We start from the raw sequence: 13,098 nt of genomic DNA, 5'->3' as shown, positions 1-13,098 counted from the left end.
ATTAACTAATTAAATATGCACAATAATTTAATAATCAAAGATGGATAGCTGTTAAGTGTTAAAGTAGACTTGAATAAATGAGAAGTCAAAAATTGAAACTAGAAAATGGATTTAATTTTCATATGTAGCATTTCACATAATGTAAGGAAGGAAAGGGAGTTCAAAATAATATTAAAAGGACAAAAGCTTAAAACACTGATTAGATATTAAGGCCAAGTTTGGCAAGTTAAAAAAAAGTTAAAAAGTCAAAAAGTTACTCAAAAAGTTAAAAAGTTATCACTATTCACCAAAAGTCAAAAAGTATGACTGCACAATTCCCAATCCTAATTTTCCCCTATACACTAATTTATACAAATTTTTAATACACATTTTCCCATAAAAAGTCAAAAAGTTAACCCAAACATTCATATTTTTTCCCCCAACTTTTTAGTCAAAAAGACAAAAAGTACACTTATTTAGGACACCCGAAACAACCCCCAACTATAATATTCTATAAAGTAGCATGAATTGTGAATATAGATTGAAAAACATGTAAATATTCTTGGGCCCCATGAAACCATGATAGATGAAGTATCTAGCAAGAAATATGAACCTGTAATGGCATAGGAGTGATGATAACTAGAAGAAACTTTAATAATTTCCTTAGAAAGTCTAGAAACTTTGAGGGGCTCCTGCATTAATAATACAACCAAATTACATGGTCAATTCAAAAGGAACTCCATAGGAAACATTACAAATAACAATCTAAACAATCACATCTCTTTTTCCATTTTATTGGTACTAAAATAGTCGAAGAAGATAGTGAGTGAAGTTAACCAAAATAAACAGAAGTAGAAAAATAATATGTAGTTTGAGTGGGGAATTTATGCAAACATGTGTGAAGCATTGTAAAAAAACACAACCAAAACTGTGCCATCATCAAATAACATGACCGTCTTCATAAATATGCCTTATTTTAACCCATAACAATGCACAATGAAAAAGGGTTTAATTTTACCAACATCAGCCAAGCAATCACACACAACCATATAAATCATGTCAGAAAGTCCTGCCTAGAAGATAACATACATACTCTTAACAAACATTTTATCATCTTGTAATTCATACCCTAAGGCTACTCATCATACCCATGCTTCCATCCATTATGGTCCTTCAGCACCATCCAGAGCACAGCCTGCAAGGGTACCATCAATCAGAAACTACTTTACTGCACAATCATCCAATAGCTGGTTGCTACCTGTATTCACAAGAAATGCCCCTGCATAGATCAAGGCACTCCCCTATAAGCGCAAGTTATAGGAATCCCAGTATTTTTCTTTATAAAATAAATGTACTAAACGGAAGAAACCCTGGAAAGTACCAGACTTTATATGCTGCAAACAATCTGCATTAATAATTTGAATTGTTTCGTTTGTCAAAGCACAGTGAAGAGAAATAAGGTCACTTGCAGCAAGTAAATCATTAAGGGTATCCATTCTTTGGGCAGGAGGGAATATCATTGAGGATCTACTCAACTTTCCTTTTCCCTGCATGAATGTAATTAAGGAAAAAATTAATTAGATGACACATTTCAGTTTCCCTGTGTAACGTAATTAAGGGTAATTAATTAGATTAAGTCATATATATTAGAGGACAAATATCCAATACATGACAGGAACATCAAATTCAAAAAGCCAAAAAGAAGCACATCTAGTTCTCAAATAACATATATTTAATGCCTCTGGTAATACATATAAACAAAACTTAATGTACTAACAACACTTCGCTGAAAAAGATTACTAGCACTTGAGATTCTTCTCAACTTGCTGCTTTTACAAAAAACCTCTAAGATTTCCGAAGATCAATAGACTAGATGCTCTCCAATGACAACTCTAATCAATTCAGTCACATATAACTATTTCTTAGTTCCAAGACAATAGATTGAACAACTCTAATACCTAACTAGGCCTGTCTCTTGTTGGGAATTTTATAGAGCTTTAATTTAGGTTTCGAAGTCAAGCTATTTCAGAAAATCAAAGCCATAAAAAAGTGATTAATCAACTTACTCTCAGAGCTCAATCACTACAGATCCCGGACTAGAACCCCCGCAAAATCCAACGAAACAAACAGCTGAACATAAAAAAATATATATATAATTTAACAACACATTAAATTGAACATGAATTCTGAAAAAATAAAGAAGGAACAGATTGCATCAATTAATAAAAACTGATACAGAGAAAAATTCAAAAAAATAATAAATAAAGCCAGAAATTGATTAGAGAACAGGGGTTAAAATTCAAAAGAAGAAATTGAAGAGAGTACCTTCAAGATTCATGTCAGTCATATTACTGTGAGAGAGAGATAGGGAAAGCGAAGAGACCGATCAGTGTTTATGAAGGGGCTAGGGCAAATATAAGGAAAAGGGGGGAAAAATATAAATGTTAGGGTTTACCGAGAGAGAGAAATAGGAGGATATACATACCAGTTATTATGGAGAGGCAGGTGACGACAAGAAGCCATGCTCACCGGCGGTGGTGACGGAAGGAGAGAGGAGATAAGTTGCGCGAAGGTGGGGAGAACTAAGGAAGGAGATGAATCTCACGCAGAAAGTCAGTAGAGTTGGCTATGAAAAACGATTCAACACAATTTTTAGGTTTTTTTTTTTTTTTTGGAAAAATTAAAATTAATTTGAGAGCAATAAAAATTAAAACTATATTTTTAAAATTTTAAAAAGTATTTATGACTTAAAAGATAAAATTATACAAAAATAATAAGTATTTTTTTATTTTTTCACCCAATTGTTTTTTGTTTTTTAGAAAAAGAAAATTGAAGCTAGATTCTGAAAATAAAATCCAACATATTGAAATTAATAATCTAACCACATTCTTTGAAAAAAGTTTAAATTATCTCCAATTAGTCATCTCAACTTAAAAATGTGTTTGGGCTTAATGGGTTTATTTTGTGATCTAATTCAATAATCACTTTAATTTTATAATTCAGTAATTAGAATATTTAAAACTCTTTGAAAAGTTATAATAAAAACACAATCACTAAATTATTTTATTTCACTAGCAAAACTTTTACCGACGAATAGTGTTATCGTCGCTAAATGGTTAACTCTTTGCCCACGCCAATTTGTCGTCGCCAAAAGTAAGCACACTAATAGCAACGCTCATTGTGTTGCTAAAATATAAGTCCCGTAGCTAAAAGTTTTGAAATTTTGGCGCCAACTAAAAATTTTGGCGCTTAGTGAATGTTATGTTTTTTTAGTGACGGTAGCAAATTGCGTTGGTAAAGGTATACTTTTACCAACGAAATTGATCACTGTGTCGCCAAAAATATACTTTTGGCGATGGAAAATTGACGTCGTCGCCAAAAGTAGTCGTCAAAAGTGCAATTTCTTGTAGTGACAATAGTATAAACAAATATATACAACAAATATTTTATGACAATTCATCAAATTAAATAGATTAAAGAAAAATCAAATTCAAGCATATGAAATAGATGGGAACCTACATCATCTCTTTGTGAATAATGGCAAGTTAGTACCCAAATTCATGCTATTTAATGGAGAAAGTAGATTAATGCACATCATTTCTAAGGAGAAGCTTAAGCAAGGGATTACATCATCAAGAGTAGTTGGAAGCTCATCATCCTACTCATAGAATATGGACTCAACATCCATTTCCATGTTCAAAATTGATTGATAGTAGAGTTTTTAATACTTTTGATGAAAAATCTTTCACTAAGACTTCAAAGAAAACAAAGGGAAAGAAAAAGATAGCGAAGGATCATCCAATGGATTCTATGAAACAACCGCAAATACTCATTAAGATTGAGTCTGGGTTGGATCACATGATCGAAAACACTTAGATGATGAAAAAGAGGTGAGAAAGTGCACTAAAGCAAAGAAATTACACTATCTAACAACTTTATAGGGGGTGGCTGAGCCATTCATATCCTAAAGCTAAGAGATTACATATTTAAATACAAGAAAGGAATAAATTAGAACATTTATTAAAGGGGGTGGCTGAACTATCCACATCCCAAAGTTAAAAGATTACATTGAAACTAAGATAAATTATACTATAACTCTATGGGGGTTGGCTAAGCCATCTACATCCCAAAGAGGATTACATGAAATAGTAACAAAACTATAGAAAATGAGAGAAAAAAGAGAAAAAAAAAAGAAAAGAAAAGAAAAGAAAAGAAAAGAAGAAAAGAAAAGATGAGAAAGACTTCAATTCTCACTTTTCAAAGCAATGAAGAACTTTTGATTACCAATCTTGCTTCCAAACATCCTCAAGGTCCTTGGATATGGCTTGAACACATAGCAAGAAGTTCCAAGTTCAAGCTTCAATGGTGTTTGTGTTGTGTATGTAGGAGGAGAGAGTTAAGGTTTTTAAGAAAGTTTGAAATTTGGAAGTAGGCTTAGCTCCTACAAGTCTTTATGCTTGTAACAAAAATTTCCAGCCTTAAGAATGAAGAGAAGAGATGTATATATAGACTTTTGGATGTAAGGCTTATGAAGGAAGCCAAATGCAAAATATCTAGGATGTTTGCATGAAGCTTGTGTAGAAAGCGACATGCAAATATCTAAAATATTTGTGCGAGGCTTGCAGAGGAAGCTCAATGTAAAAATATCTTAGATATTTGCAAAAAAAGCTGAAATTCTCAAAAATGCTCTGTACCTAGACAATTCAGCTTGCCATGCCATTACTTATTCGGTTGACTTATTTTTTATCCGACCAAGAATTGCTCTCCGGCTAGATGAAAAATATATTGTTGAATCAGTAAGGTAAAGTTAGCATGATTTGACAGGAGAAACATGTATTTCAGAGGATTTCATCTTTTCCATTCATTCACACTATATCTTTTGCTCGGTCTATTGAAAAAGACAACATTTGGAGTTTGAAAAGGTGAGCCTCGAAAATTTGTAGAAATGTTTGGATCCACACACACACACACACACACAAAAACATTTTGAAAAAGATTTTACAAAGGTCTAAAATGTTTTGGCCAAAACAGGTGTAAGGTTAGGATTAAAGCTTGAACCTAATTCTTCTGTTGACGAATCGTAAGATAGCGCATTCCAACTTTCATCATCGGGTGTTTCGAAGAAAGCACCTAAGTCTTAAGGCTGGTCAAAGTGGGGTGTCTGCAGCGCTCTATTCCGAACACCCAATGATGAAAGTAGTCTTTTGAATTCCTTAGTAGGAAAGCCAAAATTCAAGCTCTAATCCCAACTATTCCAACCTATACTTGTTTGGCCAAAAACATTTTGGACCCTCTTAAAACTGTTTTTCAAAGAATTTTGGGGCTGCATGGTTCCAAACATTTCTACATTGTCCCAAGGCTCGCGCTTTCAAATCTTAAATGTTGTCTTTTTAAGTGGACCGAGCAAAAGACATAGTGGGAGTGAATGGAGGTGTGGAATTATCTGGAAATACCTGTTTTTCCTATCAAATTAGGTTAGCTTTACACTATTGATCCAATGATATATTTTTCTCACTAGCCGTATAATTGTTTATGGCCGGATGAGAAATGTGGTTGGCCAGATGAATAATGGTACGGTCAGCGGAATTGTCCGGGTACAGAGTATTTTTGAGAATTTCAGCTTTTTTGGCAAATTTTCCATAAATATCTCAGATATTTTCGTTCTAAAACTCTATAAAAAGATATCTTAGCTTCAATTTTGAGGGTTACAAAATTTTAAAAGGCTTAAAGACTTGCTTTGAGAGCTCATCACCCTACTTCATTTCCAACGTCCATTTTTCACATATATACTACCCAAACTCCATTAGATCTTAGCTTGTCACACCTTGCTAAGGATTTTAAAGACTCTAAGCCCTACTAGAGGACCTTGAGGGTGCCAAGAAAGAGTTTGATAACCAAGAAGCTCACCCTCTTTTCAAGGTAAACTTTTGATCTCTTTCTTCAACTTCTCTGTCTTTTTCTCCCTTTCAAGCTTTGTATTATTATTTTTATACTGTAATCACATGATGGGTCCCCATGGATATGGTTGGGAATAGGATATAGCTACCTGTCCATTGAGTTGATCACTTTTTCTTACTTGCTTGCACTCTTACATGCTTGTTCTTGTTTTGTAGTGCTATAGTCCATTGTTGTTATATATAGACATGTAAAATGGAACCTTGTGGATGTGATTGGGAGTTAGAAAGTAGTCACCCATCTACAAGTTTGATTATATAGTGTAATTTCTTTCATTTTCGTTCACTTCCTCATCATCTTCTTCATCATTCAAGTATGTTAGTTCATATGATTCAATCCATACACAATTCTAATGAGTAGTTATGGTTGGCAAATGGAACTAGTTGGATGATTCTTAAGATATGGTGTTTAGAGGGTTGTTAACGTTCATTTTTGTTATGGTACACTTGGAAGTAAAGTAAGAGGTTTTTGGTCAAAGATGTTAAAAACTCTGTTCTCAATCCGTCCTGAACATGGAAAGGGGTGGAAACACCCTTTTTTGATAGATGTTGACTATGATGAGATGTTTGCCCCTGTTGCACGTCTCGAACTATTCGTTTCTTACTTGTTGCTGTATATTTTCTTGGATTTAAATTATTCCAAATGGATGTGAAAAGTGCATTCTTAAATGGCTGGTTGAAGGAGAAAGCCTATGTTGAGCAACCAAAGGGTTTCGAGGACCCTAAGTTTCCTACTCATGTCTACAAGTTAGATAAGGCTTTATATGGGTTGAAACAAGCCCCTCTGGCTTGGTATGATAGATTGACCTCATTTCTTGTTGACAATGATTTTCAAAGGGGTAGTGTGGACAAGACTCTATTTATGAAACATAGCATATCCTTGTTGCTCAAATTTACGTTGATGATATTGTATTTGGATCAACGTTTGAATCTCTTGTTACGTATTTCTCGGATTGCACAGCACATGAATTTGAAATAAGCATGATAGGGGAATTGTCTTTATTTTTGTGGTTTCAAATTAAACAATTATCATCCAGTATGTTTGTGTCTGAAACTAAATGTGCAAAGAATCTTGTGTCTAAGTTCAGTCTTGAGTATGCTAAAAATGCATGAACCCCTATGAGCACGAGTCTTCACCTGTCTAAGGACCCCTCTGGCATTGATGTTGATCTTGCTCTTTATAAAAGCATGATAGAAAGCCTTTTGTATCTCACAGCTAGTCAGCTTGATATTGTTTTCAATGTGCTCGTTACCAAGCTTGTCCTAAAGAGTCTTATCTTCTGGCCATTAAACATATTGTCAAGTATGTGAGTGAGACTTTGGGGTATGGGATTTGGTTTTCTTCCAACACCATAGCCGAAATTACTGGCTTTTCTGATGCCAATTGGGCTGGATGTGCTGATGACCATAAAAGCACATTAGGAGGATGCTTCTATATCAGAAATAACTTGGTCGCATGGTATAGACAAAAGCAAAATGCCATATCTTTTTCGACCGCTAAGGCAGAGTATATTGCTGCGGGGAGTTGTTGTACTCAAATTATTTGGATGACGCAAATGCTTCATGATTATGGGATAGATTAGCACACACTCACCCTATTCTGTGATAACACGAGTGCCATCCACATTTCTCGCAATCTAGGTCAACACTCTTGCACCAAACACATTGACATTTGTCACTATTTCATTCGAGAGTTAGTTGAGGAAGGTCTTGTTGGTCTTGAACATGTTACTACTGAGCATCAACGAGCTGACATTTTCACAAAGCCCCTTGATATTCTTAGGTTTGAATTCCTTGGAAATACATTGGGTGTAGTACTTATTGAATAGAGTGTATCTTGTTGCATGAGTGGGTGTGGGTCAATTGGGCCTCTGTGTGCTTGGATGTAATAATCTCATAATCATTGATGTCTGTCTTCTTTGCACATAGATTCATTTGAACATCTCTCATTTTGCATGCAAGGTTCTCTATTTATTTATTTTTCTACTCATGATAAATGTACATGCTTATTTGCTTCATGATCTCATTCTACACACATCCTTTAAGCATTTGCAGGGGTTTCTGCATAAGTGATCAATGTTCTCTATGGACTTCTAGCTTGGGGTCTTGTGCTTTTCTCAAGAAATTGATCTATACACATCCTTTAACCACCTTCCATCTTGTTTCACTTCCATGGCTTTTCCATCTTTTCTAATGATCTTAAGGCATTAGGAAATGGCTACCGTAGTGGCATCAACCAGGCTATTATTATATTTTTTCATTTGTCTCTGGTTTGGCTCCCATACTCTGAGCATGAAAGTGGTGAGTGCCCTAGAAAACTTATTTCCTTGACTGAGGGAGAGCTTCCATAACTACTCAACAAATGTCCCTTGATCACTAGTGGTATGAATTTTCTCAGTTTCGCTCAGACCTTATTGTTGAAGGACTAGCCATCAGATCACTACTAGGATTAATCCTAGCTGGTGTGGAGATTCAAGGATTGCACACACATGCACACCTCCATAAGAGACTTCATGTTTGCAATTGAGCTGCGTATTCATGCATTGTCAAATGTCTGGTTTTCAATTTTCTCACCTTGCTTGATAATGACCTCATGTTCACATTATCTATTTTGCAGGTTTGAAGGTCTTATGGTGTGTGATTATCTCATCTTAGTATCAAATTAATGTTATCTTCATTAATACATCCTTGTTTTAGGTGGTACTCTGTGGAATGAGTGGTTTTGGATGCTTAGGTATGTGTGTTTGAGCACAATGGGAACATTCTGCTTTCTTTGACGTTGCTCGAATGATGGTTGTTGTGCTTGAGCAGTAAATCCATCCTCCTTGTACTTTTGCAGGTGTTTCAAACTTCTAAAAAGCACGTTTTTGCACTCGAGCGATGGATGTTTGGGTTGAGCGATACCACGCGTTCATGTTCATTCACTCAAGCGGTAAGAAGGTCGCTTAAGCGGTATGCACAATTATAAATAATCTTTTCCATCTTTTCTCTCTCATTTTCTTCCAAATTTCTTCTCTCTCTTGGGGCGACTTCTTTACACTATTGTTTCGATTTCCTTCCTTTCGCTCTCTTTTTTATTCACGCCTAGTCAAGTGATTTTCATTACTTTTTGGTAAGCCTTTCTTCCTCTATTCTCTCCATTCTTCATTTTTCTTCTCTTTCCTAGTTCAATTTCTCTTCTAAATAGATTTTCCTAATTTTTGTTTAATTGTTGATTGGTTTGGGTTCAATTGTTTCAATGTTTGTTTTATTTTCTTATTACTCTAGATCTTGCTTCTATTTTCATTTTATTTATTTGTTTTTTCTACTCTATTTTATTTTGGTTTCTAGGGTTTTAGATATATATATATATATATATATGTTTTTATGTATTTGTCTTTTATTTGGTTGTTTTGACAATTTGTTTTAGATAATTTTCTCTCCTCATAATTATCATACTTTTATTTGTTGTATATTTGTTTTCTGTTTTCTCATGTGTTTCGGCGTGTTGTGGTCACTATATAATGTTGCATATTGTTTGTGTTTCTATTTCCTATTGATCACTAATGGTGGGTTGTTGTTGGGGTTGATGGGTGTGTCTTTGTGGGTCTTTGTTTGTTGGCTCTTGTCTAGGTGTGGTCTATGGGTTGTTTGTTTTTCCCCTGTGTTTCAGCTTTTTTCCATGGCTGAATCCTCAAAAAGGCGCAAGGGCACTGTTTCTCGTCCCACTTATAACACGGAAAAATTTTCATCGAAAGAAAAAGCCAATATGTATCGAGATTTCTGCGTCTAGGACTGTCCACCTAGAGCTTAATGTCCACCCTAACACTTTTGAGTAGATCCCAATTTGTTTTGTCTTTGATTCCTTGGGTTGTGACCATGTCATTCTCTTCTCTGGCCAACAAAGCCTCAGTTGGGTCACGGATTTTATTGCAACTTCCATGCGATAATACTGTTGCCCCCTTTTTCAAATCTTGGGTTCGGTCTAAGGAAGTTATTGTTAATCAGGAGGTAATTCTGTCGCTTCTTGGCACTCCTGAAGTCCATAATTGTCACTTTCCCTTCCTTGCTTCTCACAATGCCAACTTTGACATAGTTACCACTGAATTGTGTGGCACTCCCCAGACTTGGATCGTCGAGACTCTCATTAGACAAAATGAGATTCTTTCCCCGCTTTCGACTTCTAAATATCATTGTTTGTGCCAATATCCATGTCACCACACACAACTCAAACATCTATCAAGATTAGGGTTATGTTCTTTATTGTATTGATCGTCATCTTACCATTGATCTCCCTAAAATGATAGTTTCCAAAATGATCTCTGTGTTCGAGGGTAAGAAGTCCTTGGATCTTCCCTATGGTGTCTTTTAAACTAGTTTTTTACCCTTCTTGTTGTCCCATCGTCCGCTGATGATGAGTTTTCTTGTCTTATCAAACCTATCACCAAAAAGACCATTTCCAAAAGCTGAGGATCAGATGGCTGAGGACATAGAGTTTGATGCCTCTGCAGTTGGTAAGGGGGAGTAACTTGCTCGTGTTTGGACTATTTGGGGATAGCTTCTCCAAATGGAGCATGCCATCAGCGCCCACTTTGATCGGTTAGATGCTCGGATGGATACGAAGCCCATATCAATGATCTAGACGCGCGTCTCATTGCTTAAGAAGCTTTCTTTGGGAGGATTGAGCATGCTATGGACCAGTTATCTCTTCAGTTGTCTCATATTCTGTTTCTACTTTAGATGCAGAAGCAACCTCCTCCACCTTCGCCCTATCAGTGATGTTCTTTTTAACTTTCTTGGACATTTATTTTTGTATTTTTCTTTTCTAGACATGGTTTTCTTCTCTTATCTATCATTTTTTTTTAGGCAGCATTTTGTTTATCATTTGTCCCTTTGTCTCTCCTGGCCACACATGGGGAATATGATTCTGATGATGATTCTAGCATGCATGGTTATGTTTTTGGTTTTGTTATTGGGCATATCTATTGCTGCTAATCATGTTTCTCTCCATTCTAGTGTTTGTGCGTTATTTGTTCCCTTTGCAATTGTAGAATGGTTAGGTTGTTGGTTGTGTCTAGAGCGTGCGTTTTCTAGGACTAGATATTAGATGTGTTTTGTCCGGGAATTGACAGAGGAAGAGATTGTTACGTCCCTTATGTTGTCGATTCCGTGGACAATCACTTTTCAATTGTAAATTTTGTCCTTTGTTTTCTCTTGGACCGCTCGAGCGATTAGTTCATTGCTCGAGTGAAAAATCTTGCCTCTCAGGAATTCAAGCCCTGTGTAAAACTTCTGAGAGCTTGCATTTAGGCTCTCTTTTGGTGGCTCGTGCGAAGACTCATATGCGTGCGCTTATTAGACTCACTACTCGAGCGACCATTCCTTCACTTGAGCTGTTTGTGCGACCCAAACTGCTACAAAAGGCCTCTTTTACTGTCTTTTAGGGTTGCCTCTTCTACATCCAAGTTTGCAGCCTCCAGACCTCTGGAGCATATTGCTAGACAACTTTGCTATATATTGTTTTCCTTGATATCTTGGTGAGGTTGTTATCCCACATGGAGTAATTTGTTACATCAAGGAGCTTGTTACCATTTGCACATCGTAGAGTTACTCATTAGTGGATTTCAAAGATTGAGCTTGATTGCTTTGAAGGAGTTCAAAGCTACTCACTGTTGTGGATTCAACTCATGTGTTGTGGATTCAACACAGGGTTATTCAATTCCGAGACGAAGGCGTAGATGAAAGAGGCACAAGAGGTGGAAGGCATTCCTAGAGTGAGTTAGGTAATTTTTTGTACTCGTGTAATTTCATTATCTTCATAGTGGATTGTTTAGTGGTCGTTGGCCTGTGATTTTTTTATCACAGTTGGAGGTGTTCTAATTGTGATTTTTTTTTCACATTAAATCTTTTGTGTCAATTTATTAATTGTGAAACTACAAGCTAAATTACTTTCGTACATGCTAGTTGATTTAGATTGTCAGTTTTACGTGTTTGGGATTTATCGCAATTAAATCTATTACGAATCACGAATCCCTTAGATTTTTCAAGGATGTCTAATTACGTGTTAAAACATGATTTAGTTATAGGTTAGTCAATATAGAACTAGATTGAAATCAAGTACAACACAATTCCATGATTTATAGTCCTTGGTCAAAATTTCTTCCATGAATTCATGAACTTTGTTTTTAAGAGTACACAACATATATACAAGGGGTGGCTGGCCATGTGCATTGGATTTTAGAAAATTTTCATTTTCTTTTTGTGTACAAATTCATATATTCTTGTTGTAGATATTTTATGAAAAAGATTATTATAATGGGGCATACTTTTGTATATATTATACTGAATTCGAGGCTTACGTGCAATTTTAATAAAGAGTGAGGGCATGGGTTAAATTTATGAATTAAAATATCTATTTCAAGTATAGAATTAATTAGTATAGTGATAGGAAAAATAATTCGATTTGAGTTACTTCGTTTTGAATTAAAATGTGAATAACTGAACGAAAATTGTTAAAATCAGAAACTAGGGTTCTGAGTTGTTAATCTATACTCAAATAGTTAAATAATTAATATTCGAGTGTTAGGAACGATTACTAAGCTATCGGGATCGATTAAGGTTTGCATGGTTTCGTCCACGATGCGCTTTTGGTTCTAGAGTTAAAATTACGAATAAAAGAGAAACTGAGGGCTTTCATTATAATAATCCAAAAGTGAGGGCTTTAATAGAATTTACAAAGTTTAGACAACAGTAAGAATCTTTCTCTAAGTTTTGGATCTTGTAGATTAGTCCAATTTTCCCAATTTTTATCTTGTTCGAGATGTCTTCCCATAATTCAAGAAATACTATTTGTCGAAATTGCAAGTTATTCACTTGAAAATCTAGTCAAGATGAACTATTCTGCTAGCCAGATTGGGGCTGGGGCAAAATTTATATACTCTTCCAGTCGACTTGATGACAGAGAATGTTACGGTAGGTTGTTGGGAAGAATAATGGGCCGGCCAAGTGGGGACAAATGATGGTGAGAAGAGAAGAAAGGTGGCAAAGATTTATATACTCTTCCAGTTGAATTGATTACAAAGGCTAGGAGAGAAATAGAGAAAATGTTGCAGCAGGTTGTTGGGAAGAATAATGGGGCTGCCGAGTGGGGACAAACGGTGGTAGGAAGAGAAGAAAGGTGGCCACA

Source organism: Camellia sinensis, chromosome 10 (assembly GCF_055761805.1).
Source record: "Camellia sinensis isolate YWXY chromosome 10, ASM5576180v1, whole genome shotgun sequence".
Taxonomy (NCBI): domain Eukaryota; kingdom Viridiplantae; phylum Streptophyta; class Magnoliopsida; order Ericales; family Theaceae; genus Camellia; species Camellia sinensis.
Note: the sequence above shows the minus strand (reverse complement) of the source record.